General features: G+C 35.2%; 1 long non-coding RNA gene across 1 annotated transcript; it reads left to right on the top strand.

The window, feature by feature from the left end:
• The first annotated feature begins 11,126 nt into the window (after nt 1-11,126).
• Nucleotides 11,127-22,854, top strand: LOC137024895 (uncharacterized). Its single transcript, XR_010895784.1, has 4 exons — nt 11,127-11,152; nt 11,778-11,970; nt 12,770-12,818; nt 20,708-22,854. It is a non-coding gene; the product is annotated as an uncharacterized lncRNA (long non-coding RNA).

The raw sequence follows: 22,854 nt of genomic DNA, 5'->3' as shown, positions 1-22,854 counted from the left end.
GAAAATGTTTCTAGAAACATTTTGCCAGGCCTAACATAGTGTTTACGGCCAATGGCTGCTTGACATAAAAAAGAGCCAGAGCTCTATTTAAAATATAAGGTATAGTAAAATACAGCGTTGTGCTTTTTGGGGCAGTTTTCAGAAATTATGTTTGATTAACGCTTCTGTTGCTGGAAAGTAAGGGATATTACTTGATCTGAGGGGTGATGGTTGGCTTGTTATAATCCGTTTATTATTGTCTTTCTTTTTATTCTTTTCTATATTCATATAAACTTGCATAATCATATATCCATACTATGGTATTCATTGACTTCTATTGATTCATTTATTCTTGTTTACATAGTCTTAATTACTCATATGGTATATTGTTTGTAGTCCATTTAAGATGATCATTTTACTTGTATTGGAATTATTTCTGCCCTATAGTTATATTGATATCTTAAATCTGTATTGATTTTGTGCTTGATAATCTTTTATACACCTGTTTGTTGTTGCTGTGTGACTTCCAGCTTAATTTCTGTTGGTATGAGGTTGCCTTATCTTCAAGGTTAACTGATAAAGAATTGCTGTCATGGATGCAAAATCTTTCTTTCATGAATGCTGTAAAGGATTCATGAAAATTGTTTTGAGATTGTGTGTTTTGAACATCTCTGACTGCAATTCAAAAGGCTGTTGTTTTTCCACAATAAAGTAATAACATTTTCCATTACATTATATTGCAATATTTTTGCTTGTTTTGATTTCATGACATACGTTTTCTATTTTCCATCATAAGCATTTTTCCCCCCCTGATCTTTGCTATCTTATAAATGCTACTGTGTTTGCTGTAGCTTTAGCAGTGAATTATGCCAGGCTATATCTTTGGTGTATTTCTTTTGTAACTTTAATAAAATAAAGGTGTTTTACCCCACAATCAAAAAGTGTATTGATTTCATACTTGAAACTGATTATTGATATTATGCTGATTACTGATTATATGATATTACGCAGCGTCTCTCACAAATGTCTCCATGGTTTCAGGGCACGCTCTCTGTGCAAGCAGGGGGTCACAGGCGCTGCGTAATATCATTGCACCTGCTGCACTCATGGTACGGCAGCAAAGTTCCTTGATTATTACGTCAGAATGAGAGTATAGTTCCTAGTCATATCAGCCTAGAAAATCACAACTTTTCATTTTCCGTCGGTCTTAGTACACGATGTAACTACAGAAGAGTCACATTTTAAATAGGAAAAATATCAAAACTCTTTGGTCATTTTTGAGCGAGTTGCTAACGGTCTAATCAGATTCAATGAACTATGCTAAGCTATGCTAAAAGTGATACCGCCAGAACCAGAGATTGGCTGAATGGATTCGAAAATGGTAAAACTCAACTGTTTAACTCTAGGGGAGTTGGAAAATGAGCCTATTTTCAAAAAAAGTGGAGTGTTCCTTTAAGCCCGGGATACACTGCACGATTTGTCCCAGACGAAAGATTGCCATTGTGAAACAATCGTGGCTTTTAATCAGTGGTCCTATGTCGTACAGTTGAGAGATTCAAAGATGGCAGTTTTCCCGGTCTTGCGACCAAAGATAGCCTACGATCATTTTCTGACACTGTCACTGTCCTGATTACATAACGATACAAAAATCCAGTAACTGTAATTCGTTACAGTTATGTCAAAAAAAGTATTAATCAGATTACAGTTACATTTTGAAAAAAGGGGGATACTATCAGGATTACAATTGTTTCATTTAAAACTAAAGAAATTTTATTTTGCCATTATAACACATATTAAGCGCTGCTTTATTGTACAGTATTTCCTGGTTCTGTTGCCAGTGATGACTCACGTTATCCACCCGCTGGTGCATGCGCAAATAACACCCGTCTACGATCTCCTCAAACGCAGACTGAATCACTGCTGCTAGTTAAAACGATGCTGGAAAATGCTTCCAATTCATGGAAATTTCACAGCTATTTTGTTTTCAAAGAAGAAAATGCAAACAATGTGGTTGTACAGTGCAAACTCTGCCTTCCAGCTATGAAAACACTTTCTTTATCAAAGGACTAAAAAAATAATCTGTAATAACATACTGTAGCCACTAGATTATAAAACGACGAGAATATTTTTGGTGCAGCAAAAAAAAAAAAAAGGACTTATATACTGATGGGCTGATTTCAAAACACTGCTTCAGGAAGATTCGGAGCGTTATGAATCAGTGTGTCGAATCTGCTGTTCGGAGCGCCAAAGTCACGTGATTTCAGCCGTTGGCAGTTTGACACGTGATCTGAATCATGATTCGACACACTGATTCATTTGTGCTCCGAATCTTCCTGAAGCAGTGTTTTGAAATCGGCCATCACTAAACAAGTCATTATTTTGTTTCTTTGGCACACCAAAAATATTCTCGTTGCTTTATAATATTAATATTGAACCACTGTACTCACATGAACTGATTTAAATATGTTTTTAGTACATTAATGGATCTTGAGAGAGGAAATGTCATTGCTGGCCTCACTGAGCCATCAGATTTCATCAAAAATATCTTAATTTGTGTTCTGAAGATGAACGAAGGTCTTAGAGGTTTGCAACGACATGAGGGTGAGTAATAAATGACAGAATTTTCATTTTGGGGTGAACTAACCCTTTAAACGTATAGTTCTGTTGCTCTTTTTTGGTTGCATCAAGGACGTAAACAAAGACTAACTCGTTTTTGCTTCGCTAGCCAGTTAGCTAAATTATATTGCATACTTCTCCAACAAACACCAACAAACTTCTATGTTCATAGACAAACAGTTGTTCATGCTATAAATTAAACGCTACCTTTACAAAAACGCTACTACTTTGTTTTAGGCTTCAAAATCTATAAATGTTGTGTTTACTTGTAAAGATTATCTTGATAGACAAAACGTGTAAGTGTCATAACCTTTTGTTAAACACAGAGCTTATATTTTGCAATTTTCCAAAACTCTATGGGGAAAATGCATAGGCTTTTGTGCGCCACTAACTTCCAGGTTGGCCAACAAAAACACGTCATCCCTGAGGTACTCTATAGACACCATTATTTACATTTCCACTGAAGCACATGTAACAACGAATGGTAAGGGGTGTGGCGTTTCCGGACGCTTCAGCGAATCACGATACACTGGGCCAGCTACCAACCTGCTAACCAATCTGAGCACATTGTGTATTTCAGAGGGAGTGGCTTCATAGAAGCAGGAAGTCAAATGAGCCGTTCATATGAGAGTGGAAACAGAGATGTAGAATAAAGATAAAATATATGAAAAATATGGATTTTTTAAGAAACGAAGCATCAAGACATGTTAAACTGTGCCCCCAAAATACAATCAAGCCTAGAAAAAAAAACACTGAACCACCCCTTTAAACAATTATTTGTTAAATATACAAATAATTATGTCTGATTTGTCTCAGTTGCTGCATATTCTTTCTGTTTGCTTGTTGTTTTTTTAAACTATTGTTTTGATGTTTTGTTGCAATTTTCCTGCGTAGCGCTTTGGGTTGAGAAAAAGACAATATAAATAAAATGTATTGGTAACACTTTAGATTACAGCCCGGAAAGTACTGCGTAATTACAACAAATTTACAGGGTAACTTTCAATAATTTTCGTGTAACTATACAGTAAGTATGTGTAAGTATAGGGGAACAATATGTGAAGTATTGGGAATAAAGGGGTAACAACCAGGAAAATAACAAATTATTTATACTGTAAATATTTTATAACTAAGGGGTACGTATGACATAACTAAGGGGTAAATATGACATTACGGGCCGTAAATTAAAGTGCAGCTTGTTACCCTCTTATTTCATGTAGTTACAGGGTAAGCAATTAAAAAAACTGCAAACAGTCATATCACTTGGAAAACTTTATTTGAAAAACAACTTATTTCAAAACAGATTTCAACACTTCTTATTTGTTTCTCTTGCTTGGCTTCCTCCTCCTCTTGTTCCTCTTCTTCTTTCTTTCCACTGATGAATCTTAAGAGGGAATCCCATTTGCTATTCTGTATTTAAAAAATACAGTACACCCGGAAATGTGCTCATCGTTTACTCATCTTTTACCCTCATGCCATCTGAGATGTATACAACTTTCCTTCCTTTTATACGATGAACACAAAAAGGTTTTTAGGAAAAAATAAATAATCTGGGAACGCTTTATGTAAGCTCACGTGTTCCTAAAAGTCGAAGCATCAAACAGCACAAACAGTAATAACTACAGTAATCCACACGACCCTAATGGATGAATCGATGTCTTCTGAAGTGAAACGATACGTATTTGTAAGAAAAATACCAAATATTTGAATATTTTTAAAACTTTCGACCAGCTGTCTTCTGCGCATGTATGCGAGGGTTGAGAGTTCATGCTTGACGTAATTTGAAGCGTGACGTAAGCGTGCCAGGAAACTCACGCAGATGTTGGATGCCGTCAGTTTTTTTTTATTATTATTTTTTTAGTAATGCTCACAAAAAAAATACACAGAATAGCAGATAATGAGAATGAGAAACAAACAAGACCGAATAACAGAGACGGCAGTTCTCGCGCGAGTTTCACATGAATCTCCCGCGAGAACGTCATGAAAGCTTCACGTTGCTCATTTCAATGTTCTTCGTCAAACGCAAAGTCGACTCTCATGCAGGCGCTGGTGACAGTTGGTCAGAAGCGAAAAGATGAATAGCCTAAACCATGAGAAAATTTCGGGGTGTACTGTATTTTCTTATAATACAGAATAGCAACGGGATTCCTTCTTAAGATTCATCAGCTGAGAAACAAGAGGAGGGGGAAGCCAAGCGAGAAACAACAACAACCAAAAAACAGACAAAACTTGTTACTTTCTGTCAGGACTTTAGAGTTTGAAATGAAAAGTTGATTTAAAAAAATGAATAATAAGTGTTGTAGACCTGTTTTTAATAAAGTTGTTTTTTCAAATAAAGGTTTCGAAGTCAGTGAAATCAGATTGTTTGCGTTTTTTTAATTACTTACCCTGTAACTACATGAAATAAGAGGGTAACAAGCTGCACTTTAATTTACGGCCCGTAATGTCATATTTACCCTGTAACTACATGAAATAAGAGGGTAACAAGCACCACTTTAATTTACGGCCCGTAATGTCGTACTTACCCTGTAACTACATGAAACAAAAGCATATTTCCCCATGTATTAAAAAAAGATTGCAATAGTTCTTTCTACTTGCCTTGAAACAACTTAATCAGTGCACTTTCTCACTAAATTGCTCCCAAGCGTAAGATTGTTGTCTATCAAAACAGTATAAGTACCCCTTAGTTATAAGATATTTACAGTATAAATAATTTGTTATTTTCCTGGTTGTTATCCCTTTATTCCCAATACTTCACATATTGTTCCCCTATACTTACACATACTTACTGTATAGTTACACTATAATTATTGAAAGTTACACTGTAAATTCGTTGTAATTACGCAGTACTTTCCGGGCTGTAATCTAAAGTGTTACCGAAGTTAAATCTCAAAATATTTTGTCTCCCAAAACAAACACCTGATTGATTTCATCAGCTCATTATTATAGTCTCTTTGTATAAAGCCTTTTATTTACTGGAACAGAAAGTCTCTAAATGGTGGTGTCAGATAAAGGAGACACTAATAATGTGAGCTCCAGTACCAGGGTTGGGTAAACACTTATCTAAAAGCCTTTTTGGTAATAAGCCAGTTCATATAAAGTCTCCCATTTACCGGAACAGATAAATGAAAGTGAAAACCTAATGCATTAACACTTTAGAACCTGAAGCTACAACTAGATTTAGTTTTTTTTACTGTAAAATTCTAAGACAATGTGCAATCTTCAAAGGCAAGGCTTTCAATAAATTACAGATATTGATGATTATTGTGTGTGGTGAATTTGTAAATAGAATTTAAATAGACAAATGAAAAAAATAGAATAAATTAACACTTTTTAATATTTAGAAATAATCAGAAACATCACAAACAAAATAATCCAATACTTTAAACTTGAAAAATGAACTATAATACATATAGTACAACCAGGGCCTAAAACATAATTCACGGTGGGATGTGGAATAAGGTTTGTGGAAAAGAAGGGAAGATACAGTCATTTCTTGTCTCCGTATAGGACATAATGCACTCAATCATTCTTTACGTATAATTGGGAAACATGATACAGGCCTCTGTAATACATGTGGGCACCCAGAGACAGTGGAGCATGCTTTATTTCAGTGCATCAGATATAATATTGAAAGGTTAATGTTAGAAAATATCAAGTCATTAGGTAAAAACGGCTTATCACTTCAGAATTTATTAAGACATTTCTGTGCAAGTTTCCAAGGTGTTACTAGACTTTTTAAAGGGAACAAACCTCATTTTCATTTATTTCTCTCTTTCTCTTTTTGTTTATATTCACCTTATCTCCTCTTCCTACTTTTAATACTTTGCTTTTTAGCATTTTGTCATCTGACTTCTGCTTAATTGACGCGACACATCCCGTTGCTAGTTCAGTTGTTAGAACATTGTTTACAGCTAGCTATAACTTTAACAAAATGACAAATAACATTAATGCTGTAAATATTTTAAATTGGGAGCACATAGAAAATTCATACGATGATCAGGTCACCTATGGGGACATATTTATACTTCGTCTTTTCAGAAGGACTTGATGGAGCAGCAATGAAAAATTATAAAAGTACTGAAGCCTACCAATATTTACATGAAAAAGTGTGAAAAAGCGTGAAAAAAGTGAGAAAGCTGGTTGTGTACTGTTGCACAGTGAGGGTGATTTCGTCTTTTTAAAGGTGCCCTAGAATTAACAAATTGAATTTATCTTGGCATAGTTGAATAACAAGAGTTCAGTACATGGAAATGACATACACTGAGTCTCAAACTCCATTGCTTCCTCCTTCTTATATAAATCTCATTTGTTTAAAAGACCTCTGAAGAACAGGCGAATCTCAATATAACACCGACTGTTACACAACAGTCGGGGTGTACGCCCCTAATATTTGCATATACCAGCCCATGTTCCCAACATTATGAAAGGCATTAGACAAGGGCAGCCAGTATTAACGTCTGGATGTGCACAGCCAAATCATCAGACTAGGTAAGCAAGCAAGCAAGCAAGCAAGATCAGGACAGGCAGATATCACTCACAGGACGGTATACAAAGCACAGGTCAGGACAGGCAGCAACGGGGCCAATAACGGGTAACAGGCAGGAACAATAACAACAAACAGACAGGATATAAATGCTCAGAATTGTAACGGGAGTTAGCAAGACCTCGCGGTGAAGTGGTGTGTGTATGAGTCCTTTATAGTCCAGGTAATGTGTGGCAGCTGGGTGTGGTGATTAGTGTGGAGTGATTGTGAAGTGAGTGCAGGTGATCAGCAATGGAGGATCATGGGAAATGTAGTCCGGGATGTGACAGGAACAGACGTGATCGTGACATTCTCTTCCTCTGTTTAAATCAAGACTTAAAACTCATCTGTTCATACTGGCTTACGCTTAGTGATTGCACTCATCGTCCAATTGTTTAATGTTCATGTAATGTTTATGTGTGTCGTTTATCTATGTGTGTTGTTTATTTATGTAAAGTGACCTTGAGTGTTCAGAAAGGCGCTTCTAAATAAAATGTATTATTATTATTATTATTACTCTGCAGAACATTGATTGGTTAACAGAGAATCGTCACTTGTGTGTGATATGAGGGGAATGACAACAGAAGAGGCGCCACACACAAATGTGGTCCAGGTAATGCATGCATTGATTATCTTCACTTCATGTAGGCTATATAACAAAAAAATATAAAACACAACCCTGCCTCTTTTCGTGTTTTTTTTTTATTTATTTTTTTTTTATATGAAACTGTGGTTCAGGCAATATGTGCATATGTACTCTGATTATCTTCACTGTATGTAGCCTATAAAAAAATTAAATAAGACAAAACAACCCTCTCTTTTTGTTAAAAGTCAGTTTTAATAATCAATAATTACCATTATAAAAGTATAAGTATAAAGTATGAGAAGCTATACAATATGAATGTATATTCTATCCTCTCAGGTTGTGAGTGTAGGCTAAGTAAATTATTTCTGAGATAAACAAGCATTGGTTGCCGAATTTATGGACAAGAAAGTCTTGTCTAGGCTCTGCCTCGATATGGTAGCCTATGTGTCAAGCCATTCGTTAGTCTGGCTGTTTGATGAGTAAGAGATTAAATGTAGTTGCAATAAATGTGTTTAATCCATCTCAGCGAAGGACTATTATTCTGCTGCACTGAACTGCAGAAGAACTGATGAGAGTACCATTTAATGTTTGGTCGACCAGTCAGCGAAAAGAGAGGTGTTTTATTCCCGCCCACATCGCCCCTCTCAAGGTTTTTTTTTTCTCCATTTTAAAGGTCCTGTTCTTCGTGATCCCATGTTTCAAACTTTAGTTAGTGTGTAATGTTGTTGTTAGAGTAAAAAAAAAAAAATCTGTAAAATTTTAAAGCTCAAAGTTCAATGCCAAGCGAGATATTTTATTTAACAGAAGTCGCCTACATCGAACGGCCAGTTTGGACTACATCCCTCTACTTCCTTCTTTAATGACGTCACTAAAACAGTTTTTTGACTAACCTCCTCCCACAGGAATACACAAGAGTTGCGTTTGTAGAGTGTGTTTGTCGCCATGTCGTCGAAACGCTGTTATTCTCATCCCGCAGTCCAATCACCGGGTCTGATTCCGGCTCAAATTGATAGGGTAAAATTAAAGACATGTTTACGATAACACTGAGCGCGTGCATCTCCACGTTATGGTAAGAGGCGTGACCTTTCTGGGCAAGATGTGCTAAACTGCTGTCGAATCACCACACAGGAACCGCTGGCACAATCAGAACTCGTTACGTATTTCTGAAGGAGGGACTTCATAGAACAAGGAAGTCATCAGCCCGTTTTTATGACAGTGGAAACAGCGGTATACAGATAAGTAAATTATGTGAAACATACTGTGTTTTTTTACATGCGAAACATGAACACGTTATATTGCACACTATAAACACAATCAAAGCTTCAAAAAAACACGAAAAACGGGACCTTTAACATCTGTTTGCCACCTGATGTCACCTGTTGGAGTTTGGGTTCCTTGCCGCTGTCGCCTTTTGGCTTGCTTAGTTGGGGACACTTGACATTTGACTTGACATTTGATATTCAACAGTGTTTTGATCTGCCTGCATTGACACCATCTTCTTTAAGAGCTGCTGTGCAGCCAATATTATATGCCAATTATCACTGTAAAGCTACTCTGACACAATCTGTGTCACAAGTGAAGCTCCTGCACTTCCTCCCCTGCACCACCGGAGGGAGCAGTCACCAGAATATTGAACTTACTATCATTCGGACTACGTTTCCCATAGGCCCTCATTCCTGGGACTGATTGCACACACACGTGCACCACATCACACTCACACACACACTAGGCTTGTTTGAGATGAGCAAAATCTGCGCAGAACCGATCACCGGTGATCACCGCGAGATGCATGCCGGTTAGAAATGTGTCCGAGGGTGGTCCGCCTTGCTCTGATGTCATGCTGACATGTGTCAAAAACCTCTCGCGAGGGCGAGGCGGACGTGTCGGATTCTGCAGTCGAGCGCAGTTGCTCTCCACCGACTGCGCTGACCAAAAGCATGATGGGAAACGACTTGCTGACGACATAGCTTAAAGCTTATTGGTTTAAACAACCGTGATGTATTGATCTGATTTAAAATGTTTGATTTTAAAACACTAACACCATGATTTTACGCGCATAAATTATGTGTGAAAAAAGTCTCTGACAGTGCAATCTCTCTATGGGTTATGTGATTGTTATCATATTTATAAAAATATATAAAAACATGTCTGTAATTAAAATAAAAATGATTGATACACACATCCTTCGAATGGAAATAAATAACAAGTACTTGGGTGTATTGTTCATTATGTTTATTTTCATATAAAAGCAACAGAACGTAAATTACATCCAGTTTATCAGCAACACAGTGCACAAGTGTGAATCCCGCGATATCCGCCTTTGATCTCGCAGGTGTCTGATGCACTACGAGAACGGAGAATTGTCCGTCTTGCCTGCACTTTTTTCACTCCTCCCCTCACTGCAGCCGCCTACTCTCGGCTGAACTTCAGGCGAGGCTAGGCGCATCTCAAACAAGCCTATTCACACACAGACACACACACACACTGTGAAGTCTTGATTTCCCCTGGTGATCATTTCTGAGGATTGTTATACTGTTGCCTTCTGGACTGTTTACCAGCTGATTCTCTGGTGCCTGCCCTGACCCCCGCCTGTTTACTTAAAAAATTGCCCATAGATGACTTTCTTTTGATTTTTTGCCACTTCCTATAAAAATTTTGACATTTGGGCTTCTAAATCGTTTTTAAAGTGCTAAATCACCACGTTGCACAAACTGTAAGGCGAAACCTAGAAAGTTTGGTATCGGCAAGGATCCAGGAGTCTAATGAGATGACTCCAATGAAAATAAGTCATCCACATCAACATATATTAAAAAAAAAAAAAATCTCCACTAGGTGGCGCTGGTCTGAAACACCTCAGGCTTCTTCAGGGCATTGTGCTGATTACCCATACCGAGTTTCATAACGATATGCTAATACATTCATAATATACAGCATTTTAGCACAAAATTCAAAATGGCCGATGGCCAAAATGTCCGATATGGGTAAAATGGATATCATTCAACTTGGTATGATCTAAATCTAATGAATCTAACTAAACCAATTGTATGAATGTTGGACAAACCAATCAGAAGTTATAAGCAAAAATAGCCATTTTTCGTATCTCCGGACCAGTAGGTGGCGCTGTGCTGAAACAATGCACGTTGCCTCAGGTCATGCTTGTGCTACCCACCTTCGGTGCTTGGCCCCTAATTAATGCATCATTTGAATTGTGATGCCATTTAATAATCACGTCTGAACACATTGTACCACAGTAGAGGTCTGCTGATGCCAGGTCGATTCTTATAAAGCCTTACAGTTACTGGAAAATAAAAATGAAAGAAACTTTAAGCCTAGTGGTTTTTTTTGTTTTTACTAATGGGTGGGCGGAGCTACAGTAAGACATTATAAAATCAATGCCCAGACTTTCTGCGGCTACAGATGAAGAGCAGATTCAAGTGGAAACTGAAACAGTAAGTCTTTTTCTCTTCATTTCACTTAACTCAGAATATATATTTTTCCTATTCTAATTTTTTAAGTCTTAAATTAATTTTAATATGGATGACACTCATCTTTTTGTCCTTGTTGAATTAATGGATTTTAGGATCAAATAAATATAAAACTAGTATTAATTTAAGTGAAAAAATAAATTATATATTTCCTAGTATAACACAAATAGATTTACAAAAAAAACTATTGCAAGTAGTTTGGCAAAGCCTTGATGCAAAAAGGGATATATTTTCTTCATAGTTTTAACTATATGAGCCATATAAGTCAACCTTTCCTCTCCAGAGAAAAAGACTTAAGACTCATTTTGTAATGTTTGACTGAAAAAAGCAGTTAAATACCTATTTACAGTGATTGCAGATATAAACTTTGATAACTTGGGTTTTTAAAGATGATTAAACATAACCACTTTCTCAGCAGAAGGATTTACAATTTGATCCCCTTGTAATGTCAACAATTTGTACAAAACTACACTAATTGTTTGCAAATCTTAATAATCTCATAAATATAAAAGAGAGATTGTATAACTGGCATGTCATACATAGTTTAAACTATAATAAATAAATAGCTTGTGTGAATTGATTTGTTAAGGTGTGTAACAGAAGACCCAAATGCAGAGCTGCCAGACAACTAGCTACAGACAATGGCTGGTCGTGGAACTGACAGCACGAGGAGAAAGAAGCAGACCTCGAGAAATAACAGCCCGGTGCCCAGGACAAGAGGACAGAGACAGTCAACCACAGGGAGATCTCCCACAAAACTTTACCGCAAACCAGTAGCAAACGTGAGTGAAGCAGCTTCCTTAAACATAGAGCCTGCTGATTCTGCACTGATGAAAATATGAAAAATGTCAAAATCTAAAATGTCTGAATGACATCTTGTACAGTAAAGGTGAAAACAAAAAATACTAAATTATTATTTTTTACTTTAGTAGGCAGTAGGTCTAAAAGGCCAAATTATAAAGTATAACCCTCTATAGCACAGTTTTGCCGTCAGGCCCTATGTTAGTACATGTTTCTTTAAATGATTGCAACCATTTAGAAAGGTATGGAATGATATTTTTTCAAACTTTATTCAAACAGAACTGACATAATCCAAATGCAATTGCAAATTAGAGTTTGCTTTTTTGCTGTCGTGAATGCACAGTGACTGCCAAATTTCAAATGGAAAAGTAAAGTCCATTTGCAGCTGTATTTCCCATGTCTTTCATCTTTCATATTTAATTAGCAATCTCAATTACTACGTCTGCTTTCTCATTTTCTTTGCGTTGCGTATGCAGCTTGCCAAAACTCAAATGCAATTGCAATTCATTTACCGTTTGAATTTCCAGTGCCTATACGGAAACCTGTCAATCAGCGTCAGAGGTGGGACTACTCTACTCTGAGCATTGTCTTATGATAATTTTCTCTATGATTTTGTACCATTGTTGCACAAAAAAAGTTTTATGTGCCATGAAAAACTGCTGTGTGCAGTAGAGGGATAATATGAAATGCACAAAAACTTTTTTTTTTACTTTTTTAATTGTTATTTTCATAATTTGACTAATATTAAAAACCTTTCCCATTTAATCATTATTTTTCAAGGCAAACAGTCATCAGCCACGAACACAGAAAAAAACAGGGCTCAGCCCAGGTGAGTATATTATCAGTTATTCTACGTTTTAATAATATTTCACTATATTGCTGTTTGCAACTGTGTTCTTGATTAAATAAATGCAGGCTTAGTGAATATAAGAATCTTCTTTCAAAATCATGATAAAATCATAAACTTTTTCACAGTAGAGTATATACAGCAGATGCCAGTTGTTTCAGCAAGTCTCATTATACAGTGGATATATCTTAAAGGGTTAGTTTACCCCAAAATGACATTTCTGTCATTAATTACTCACCCCCATGTCATCCAAAACCCTTAAGACCTTTGTTCATCTTCAGAACTCAAATTAGGATATGTTTGATTCTGATCCACACATAGGCACCAACGTCATTGCACCTTTCAAGTTCCAGAAAAAGTAGTAAAGACATTGTTAAAATAGTCATTGTTAAATGTGACTACAGTGGTTCAACCTTTATGTTATGAAGCGACAAGAATACTTTTTGTGCACAAAAACAAAACAAAAGTAACGACTTTATTCAACAGATTTGTCTCTCCCCTGACATTCTGCTATATGTGAATGTGGATTATGGTAATTTGAGTAGTTTGTGTGTGTACATATATATATATATATATATATATATATATATATATATACATACATACATACATACGTTTATTGAGCAGCAATTCAGCATATTAGAATGATTTCTGAAGGATCATGTGACACTGAAGACTGGAGTAATGATGCTGAAAATTCAGCTTTGCCATCACAGGAATAAATTACTTTGTCAAATATATTTAAATAGTACACAGTTATTTTAAATTGTAATAATATTTCACAATATTACTGTTTTTTTACTGTATTTTTAATTAAATAAATGTAGCCTTGGTGAGCAGACGAAACTTTTTTTAAAAACATTAAAAATCTTAGTGGTTCCAAACTTTTTGACTGTACTGTATGTATAGATATATATATATATATATATATATATATATATATATATATATATATATATATATATATACACATTTGAAATTCTCAAAACTACTTGTTCAACCTCCACATCATCTACTCTTGTGTAGGCTACATCATAAAAGCAATTTCTCATTCTCAAAATGCTTTGGTACACCATATGGTTCCCTGTTGAATAGTCTGAATAGTCCATTTTTGTGTCCGACATGGCAACTAACACAGCAGCGTTTATTGTACTGATGATCATCTTTAGCTTCCAGCGAACACTCAAACAGCAACACAAAACATTAATAACTATGATTGTGGCTGTCATATTAATAACATTATACTGGTAATAATGTATACAATTATAATAATAAAATGTTGTGAATTATTTGGGCTTAGTTGCTGTGTTTCGGCATGTTGTTACAGGAAGAACGCATCCACAACAGAAGCTACATTCACGTTTCTTAGTTCAAGTTCATGCGCGCATGATTTTGTGCAAATTTAAGCTGTAATATTATGTTTGTCTTGTATAAATATATCTGAATTATCCTATATAGAATGTGTTCTGAGTTAATTAACCCTCTAGCAAAGCGCTTCAGTTTATGGCTGTTCTCTTCAGCTTCAGCGCGAGCAGCTCAAACAGCAATGATGTTATCTAAGATACTATTTGGGAAAAAAACATCTGTTATTGTTTGTGATCCTTATTTTATTACCTCCAACAGTGTTTTGTCCCTTAAAAACATTTCTACAGTAGTGCCCACGTGAATAAGGTGGATATCTTGTAAATAGTCCATCACCATAAACTGGAGAAAGTGTTACCAAAAAAATCTATTATCTAACAAAAATATAAATAAAATAATATAACATACCTAAATGCAAAAAAGTCATTTTACAACATTATTTAGATAATAAAGAAACTAAATGCATGTGCCATGGTGGAATAAATAATTGGAAATAAGGAAATGATTTTAATCAAACCATTATATGAAAATAATACAAGAACAATACAAGTGCTAGTTATTAAAAATAATGCATTGTTTTTTTTGTTTTTAAAAAAAGATGAAACTTTTTTTTATATTAATAGTAAACATCTTGGTAACACTTAAGGAATTACTGAAGATCTAATAGGTAATTCTTCATTAACACCCAAGTCATTACTGTTTACTACTAATGAAGATGTGTTAACTAATCAGTATGTTATAGAATTTTATGATTTTGTTAAGTAACAGTTAGCTAATCAATAACTAATGAATTTTGTCATACCTGCTGAAGAACTACTATTAATTATCTACTAATGTTCAAGAAATATAACTATGAAGTAACTACTAATGACCAAACACAATTACATTGAGTTGTGACTCTTTTTTTATTTATTAATGTTTTCAGTAGTAGTATTATGAAAATTCAATATTAATAAATACAATAAATGTTATATAGAGGTTTTTGCCTGTGTGGTAAATATTTGTTTTGTGAATGTGTTCTGTAAGAATTCAACTTCAGAAAGGAACCCAACCCCCACTGTAAATTCCTTGCCATAGCCAACTTACCTCAGATTAGTTTTTATATTTCATATACAGTACTGTAAGTGCGTCTGTTTTCCTCAGCATATCACATTACCATTGACTAAATTCCAGTATAAGGCAATGACTGAGGGAAAGTAAAAATACAGGGAACCCATTAGTAATTAGTAAAGAATTATCAAATTATTCTGCAGGAATTACTTAGAACCTGAAACAGTATTCTAAAGTGAAGATTCATGAATAATTACCACATAATTCTGACTCAAATCAAACTTACACTCTAAAAAAACAACAAAAAAACAAAACACTATTGTAATTAGGGCTGGGTATTGACACAATTTTCACGTTTAGATTCGATTACTATTCACATACTTTAAATTCGATTCGGTGTCGATTATTTTGGATGAAGTATTTCAGTTACAGTACATGGCAAATTTTCTACAGAAAAAAATCTCTCAACTAATGCTGTAAACTACACATGGGAGTCAGTTGGTACTACTATAATAATATTGAAGGTTAAACTTATTTATATACAAACACTTAAATTACACTCAATGATGTTTTTATTATAAATAAAGTTTAGAATTACATAATCATATTTCTACTCCAATTCATTTTTTTGAAATATAAACATTTAAATTGCATCTGTCATAACTGATTTATTCAAACATGCATTAAATATTGAAGAACATTAAAAATTATAATGAATATGTAATGGTGCATAGCTATATTTATCAGAATGTTTCTTTCTAGAGTTTACTTTTCTAGCTGACTAACGTGTTTATGGTCACTGAATATGTTTTTCTGAGGTAAATGTGATGTTACGTGACATTGTTTACAAGCTGTTTTATTGACGTCTTTCCGAGGTTGAAACACTGATTGAGCGATTACACGAGACATGATACAGATTTCAGTAAGTTGTACTGTATCTTTTAACATACCTTCAGATGTTCATTCATGTTTATTTCATGCTGTAACGGGTATTAAAGCGGAGGAGAGGATGTTCACATGCTTCTCTTTAACTGAGGCGCTAAAGCGATCTGTCACGCCACATTAAACAGCGCCAAAACAGTATTTATTTTTTGAGTCTCATAATAAGATGGACGTAACAAAGCACAAAGATTATTGCGATTTATTGGATGGGAGGCGCTACATATTCTGTTCATTTATCAACTGAAAACAGACTAGACTAATCGATTCTTGGGATTAAAAATCGATATCGGTTCGTAAACATGAGAATCGATTAAATTTGAGAAATCTTTTTTTTTTTTTACCCAGCCCTAATTGTAATAATCTAAAAACATTTGTAAAATACATGACACAACCACTAGTTTACATGACATCTTCCTTTATTTAAGATGAGAACATTTCTTAAAACAGTATATTTTATTCCGTTTTAACATGTATAAAATACTTAAATTTAAACTCGTTTAACAAACATTTTAGAATCAAAAGTTAAAACATTTAAAAACAATTCAAGCGTAATCAACCGGCCTCTGTTATGCCATTTCCATAGGATCTCGTGCGGGAGCTGGGCTCGTGTCCGGCTGGGAAACTGCTAACTTCAGACCGCGTTTCACTCATTGCCGAAAGATGCTGTGACTGACTCCATAACCTGCCCATAAACAAACAGCGCACAGCTCTGACAACATATTTTAACATCTTAAGTAATTAGATTTAGTATCTGATCCAAAAACTTGAGAAAATGAGATCCAGGCAGTCCAGCAATGATTATGTCAGAAATTAAATTTGAATAAGGAATAACAAAGTTATTCATTGAAAAATTATAAAGACAAACAAATTCATTAAGTAATTAATAGCTAATAACAAAATTTAGAATATTGTAAAATCCAGAGTATTGTATCTAATAGATGAAGATCAGAATATACAGAAAGAAAGAACAATAATTAAGACATTTGCAGAATGAAATGAGAGACAGAAGAGAAGAAGCAAAGGAGAAAAAGCAAAACCTTCAAAGACTCAGTCTGTTTTATACCATAAGCATAGGGGAACTTACATCCCACTCAAACTGATGTTTTGGTCTAATAAGAAAAGGTCAAATGGATTTATCCATTATGTCATAGACTGGTCAGAAATAGATGAAAATAGATGTAGGGGTTGTTTTGACCCCCTTAAGGGAATTTTGCAGATCTTACATTATTACATGTCAGCAGAAATAATAATGGACATTTAGTTCAAATGAGCAACTAATTCTGAAAAACACTGTCGCTTCTGCATTACTTGGCAGACGTCCAATATCTAACCACAAACGTGTCAACATGACCTGTCACATTGAAACACTTGAAGAACAATTGAATATAACAAGCATACATAATCATAAAGACACCTGAAGAATAACCATAAGGGTACAATAAAAAGTAAATACTTGAAAATATGATGAGGATTAATATATGGATTTAGAGTACATGAATATATGAAATCAAAAGTAATATTGATAAATCATAAGCCATAAATGATTAACATAAAATATGAATAAAATGCATGAATATGAATATTGACCATTTTGGATCCACCAGTATCTTTAGAAATAAAATCATGTGTTTTATGCAAGGGATAAGGCATTTCCATCATGCAAAAATACAGATGCGACAATCATGACTGACATCGCCTACCTGTATGCTGTTTTGCATAAAATAAAATGATTTACAACACAGCAATGATTTTATAGATAAAATAAAACGTACGCAAACTTGTATTTTGGCGAAGAAATGCACTAATTCGACGGTGCTAAGAACCGCTCTCTCCTGAAGAGGATGAAAATGCCCATGCTAAGCATGGGGGAGGGGCGTAAATACCAATAAACCAAAGAGCTTAGAACCCAAGAGGCGACACTTTGATATTTTTTGGGTAACAGCCACTAGATGGCGCTCCAGTAGCGCGGCCGCGAAAATGCTAACTGGACCACAGAATCCTTCACATCTTACGCACCCAAAATCAGCGAATTTCACTGCCAAATCAGAAGCACAATAGAACAGTTTTTTTTAAATTAAGCCTCCAGTAAATTGTATGATCCTACAGTAAATGTTGTATTGTCTTATATATGTTTTATTTTACCAGTTGTGGAATCAAACCATTCAACCATCTGAGGTAACATAGTTAGCCTACTTTGAGTATTTCCATTTTATGCAACTTTACACATTTATTAATAGTAAATTAATAATTAATAAATTTAAGATCATCATGTTTGCAGCAAATATATTTCAGACCTAGTGGAGTAATAGTAATAATATCTAGGTCTGAATTGAAATATAGATATTGTACACTTTAATGGATCACGCTACAATAATAATGATCTTATAATACATGATGCATTGCTGTGTCCGTTATCACATAATTCACACTTTTGGACACTTTTGCTTTAACGGACATTAGACAACACTGCTAAATCAAGCTTTTAATATTCATATATTTATTGTCCAACATTCCCAATTTTTCTGATGCATGTCCTTAATTTAATTTCAAATGTTGGTAATAATTCAGTGTTTATAAGCCTTTTAAAAAATGTTAACCCAAACTGACTGGGTTTCTAGAGAGCAAAGGTTTTGTGAAAAAGTGGAAGACTTAAACACAGAGAGTGTAAAATAAACTGTAAAAAGGATTTGATGATCACTAGTGATAGTATTTTATTCTGTGTTGTCATCATTCAGGTCGGATTTCAGCTTTAATCTACTTTTTTTTTTTTTAACAAAGCAGCTGATATTGTCATAGAAACTAGTGGGCTGCCGAATCGCTTTCACCACAAAATGGCTGCTGCTGGGCGCCGGTGTTGCAATGGAACGTTCTGTTGAGTGTCGCTTCTTGTTAGTGTATATTCTTTGCATAAACTGAAGCTAGAAGGTTAATTAACTTCTTCTTCTTGTTTTACGGTGGTTGACATCCAGCGTTTTGGTGCATTACCCCCCATTCTGTTCTGGAGTGTGGATCAGAAAATAGGTTTACAGACTAATCATCCACCTTCCCCCATTCTCCCCTGTTCACACATACCATACACACATGCACACACTTCTTCCCTGACCTACAATAATACTATTTATACGACTAGCTTCCTTAATACCCCTATACCTATTCAAATCCTATAAAAAAAAAAACCCTGTTTCTCTTGAAAAATTCATAAGAATTTTGGTCTGAGCCCTATGTTTTGTGCTCAATAACCCTGTCTCCCTCATCTTGTTCCTCATCACCAATCTTTGTGCTTCATACCTACTGCATCTCAAGTCTACATTCTCTACTGACTCCTCTTCTTGACAACCTTCACACTGACTGGTATCATGTTTCCCTATTATCTTAAGTGTTTTATTTAATAGACAATGTCCCAGTCTTAACATAGTTATAACCATTTCTTCTCTCCGATTTCCACTTCCAACTCTTGTCTCTTTAACATGCCTCTGGATTTGATATAAATGCCTCCCTTTCTCCTCTCTATCCCACATTTCTTGCCACTTTCGATTTATTTTCTCCCATATCATACTTTTAACCTCTGCTTTGCTAATACTTACTTGCATTTCTATGTTTCTTTTTGATAACGCCCTGTTTGCTAATTTATCTGCCATTTCATTTCTCCTTATCCCTACATGTCCTGGAACCCATATACATTTTACCGGTCTTCCTTGATGTACTATTTTTGTCACTGACTGCAGTACTTCAAACAAAATATCTTGACGACTTTTTGAACAGAATGATCTTATACTCACTAAAACTGATGATGAATCTGAGCATATCAAAACTTTGTCCTGTCCTGTCTTTTCCACCTATCTTAAGGAAATTAACATTGCCAGCATTTCCACAGTATATACCTCTAACTTATTAGACATTCTTCTATTGATTCTTATTCCTTTATCTGGTACCACCACCCCCAATCCTGTTACCTCTGATTTTGACATCAACTGTTTCCTTCTTAATTCTAGTGGAAATTCTCCCATTTCTACCTGTATGGCTGACACTGGTGTTGTTTTGAAAGCTCCACAACATAATCTCAAAGCCTGAGCCTGGACTACCTCTAACTTTTTTAACAGATATTTAGCTGCTAATCCGAATATTATGCTTCCATAGTCTAGAACTAATCGAATTAGTGCCACATATATTCTTTTCAGTGATAATCTACTTGCACCCCATTCTCTTCCCCTCAGACATCTCATTACATTTATTACTTTTTTGCACTTATCCTCCATTCTCTGAATATGCTCTGCAAATGTTAATCGTGAATCTAAATAAATACTTAAAAATGTAAAAGTTCCAACCCTCTCTAAGTCTCTTCCATACATTCTTAGTCTCATTCCCTCCTGAATTCACTTTCTAGTAAAAAAAGACTGAAAAAAAGACTTTTCTATAGAGAATCTAAACCCACAATCATAACCCCACTGCACTGCTTTATCAATTGCGTCCTGTATTTTCCTGGTTATGTATTCCATATTTCTTCCTTTCTTCCACAGAGCCCCATCGTCTGCAAAAAAAAAAAGACTTACCTATGTCTTCCGGAACTTCCCCAAATACATCATTCATCATCATAATGAAGAGTAAAGGACTTATCTCACTGCCTTGAGGTGTGCCATTTCCAACTGTGTATTGATTTGACACGTCTGTCTCAATCCTTACTTGTATTTTCCTTCCGAAATGAAAATCCTTTATCCAATTAAAAATCTTTCCTCCAACCCCTATCTTATTCAGTTTGATTAATAACCCTTCCTTCCACATCATGTCAGGCTTTTTCTATGTCAAAAAATACTGCTACTATGCTCTCTTTGTTTGCTTGTGCCTTTCTTATTTCCATCTCTAATCTTACTACAGAATCTATTGTACTTCTACCTTTTCTAAAGCCACTCTGACAGTTAAACAGTAATCCTCTTTTTTTAAGGTCAGGAGTCAATCTATCTGCTATCATCCTCTTCATAACTTTTCATAAATTAGAAGTAAGAGCTATTGGTCTATAACTAGTGGGTTTAGTTGGATCCTTACCTGGTTTCCTTATTGGAATCACTACCGCTTCTTTCCAGGTATTTGGCAATTTTCCCTCCTTCCATATTTTATTATATACCTCCATCAGCTTCAACAGTGATTTCCTCCCCAATTGTTTTAACATCAACACTCTGGAGTCTGAGGGTATCGCCAGCGATACCACCTCGTGTGAAAGAGACTCAAAATACTCCGTCAATGTTGCACATACAATTAAGAGTTATACACCATTTTAATCTGTTGAATATCTTCTTTTATTTGTGTACACTCAGAGTAAAAACAAAATGTTGTGCTTTTTGTAAAATAAAGAAAACAAACATGATGCGTGATCTCTCGTCTCCCTCTGAAGGAACTCTAATCTGATATTTCTCAGTAAATGAACTGTAACTTAGTGAATACTAATCACATAAAATTAGACTTGTGTTTAAAGAAGCATTAATGTCAGGTTTTAAATCGTGCAAAACAAAAATTCTCTGTTTATGTAATCTGTATGAAACAAGAGTATTTATTGTCTTCAAAAGTGTCTACCTGCATGTTATAGCCATAATTATAGCGATCTCTGGAAGCCTCTGTTAGTTCCTGAAATGTCACATGGTATGCCTGTTCTTCATTAGGAATAATTTGTGGACTAAAGGTGCACAGAGCACCCTCTGGCTGCAAGTATGAATTGAAAACACAGTATCCAGCGCTCATAGTGATGACAATAAATATTGAATAAATATTACTCCTCTGTATAGAAAATTGACATAAACATTTGAGAATCCATCAGTATTTCTCCAAATGTGTATGCTTTTAAGCATATTAAGAAATTACGGTCAATATAAGATTTTAAGAGTAAAACAGAGGTCAAAATGTGAAGCTTAGTCTTAGATCTTTTTAATGATGTATAGTTTGTCAACTGCACATTATCATTTAGGCTATATAATATAACAAATATAGTAGCCTATATGAAATGCCATAGAGGTAGGAATGTTCAGACGCTTTGCATCATAGAAATACATTATATTTTAAAGTATATTAAAATAGAAAACCATGATATGATTAGAGACTTCTTTTAAAAACATTAGTAATGTGTTCAATCTTTTGACTGGTACTGTAATTTAACATAGACCTATACAAAATTTTCTTCACATGATGTGCAATAATACGTGTGTCACAGACACGCCAGGCTCTGCACCCAGCCAATCACGTCACTCTCCCTCACCAGAGTGCGGAACACACGCACCTGACACTCATCACCATCCCAATCAGCAGCACCATAAAAGACACTCACAGTCACTCAGTCGTTGTCCGGGCTCATTAACGCATACTAACCTGAATGCTTACCTTACGGACTCCTTACCTGTCTCCAGTGTGTCTCCTAGATCCTCCGTGTTCTCCTGTCTTCCGTGAGTGTCTATGTGCTGTCTCTGTTCCAAGTATCCTGGTCATCGTTGAATCTGGTGTGAAGATCAAGTTCAGTAATCCTGTCTTGATATATCCTCTGTCTGGTAACCTCCTCTGTTCCACGTCTCTCAGCCTTCATCGAACCTGGTGTGAAGATCAAGTCAAGTATCACTATCTTGATATATACTTTGTCTGGAAACTTCATCTGAAATACTCACCTGCTACTGCTCTGGTTGTCTCA

Source organism: Chanodichthys erythropterus, chromosome 8 (assembly GCF_024489055.1).
Source record: "Chanodichthys erythropterus isolate Z2021 chromosome 8, ASM2448905v1, whole genome shotgun sequence".
In the NCBI taxonomy this organism is placed as follows: domain Eukaryota; kingdom Metazoa; phylum Chordata; class Actinopteri; order Cypriniformes; family Xenocyprididae; genus Chanodichthys; species Chanodichthys erythropterus.
Note: the sequence above shows the minus strand (reverse complement) of the source record. Positions and strands in the feature narration are given on the sequence as shown.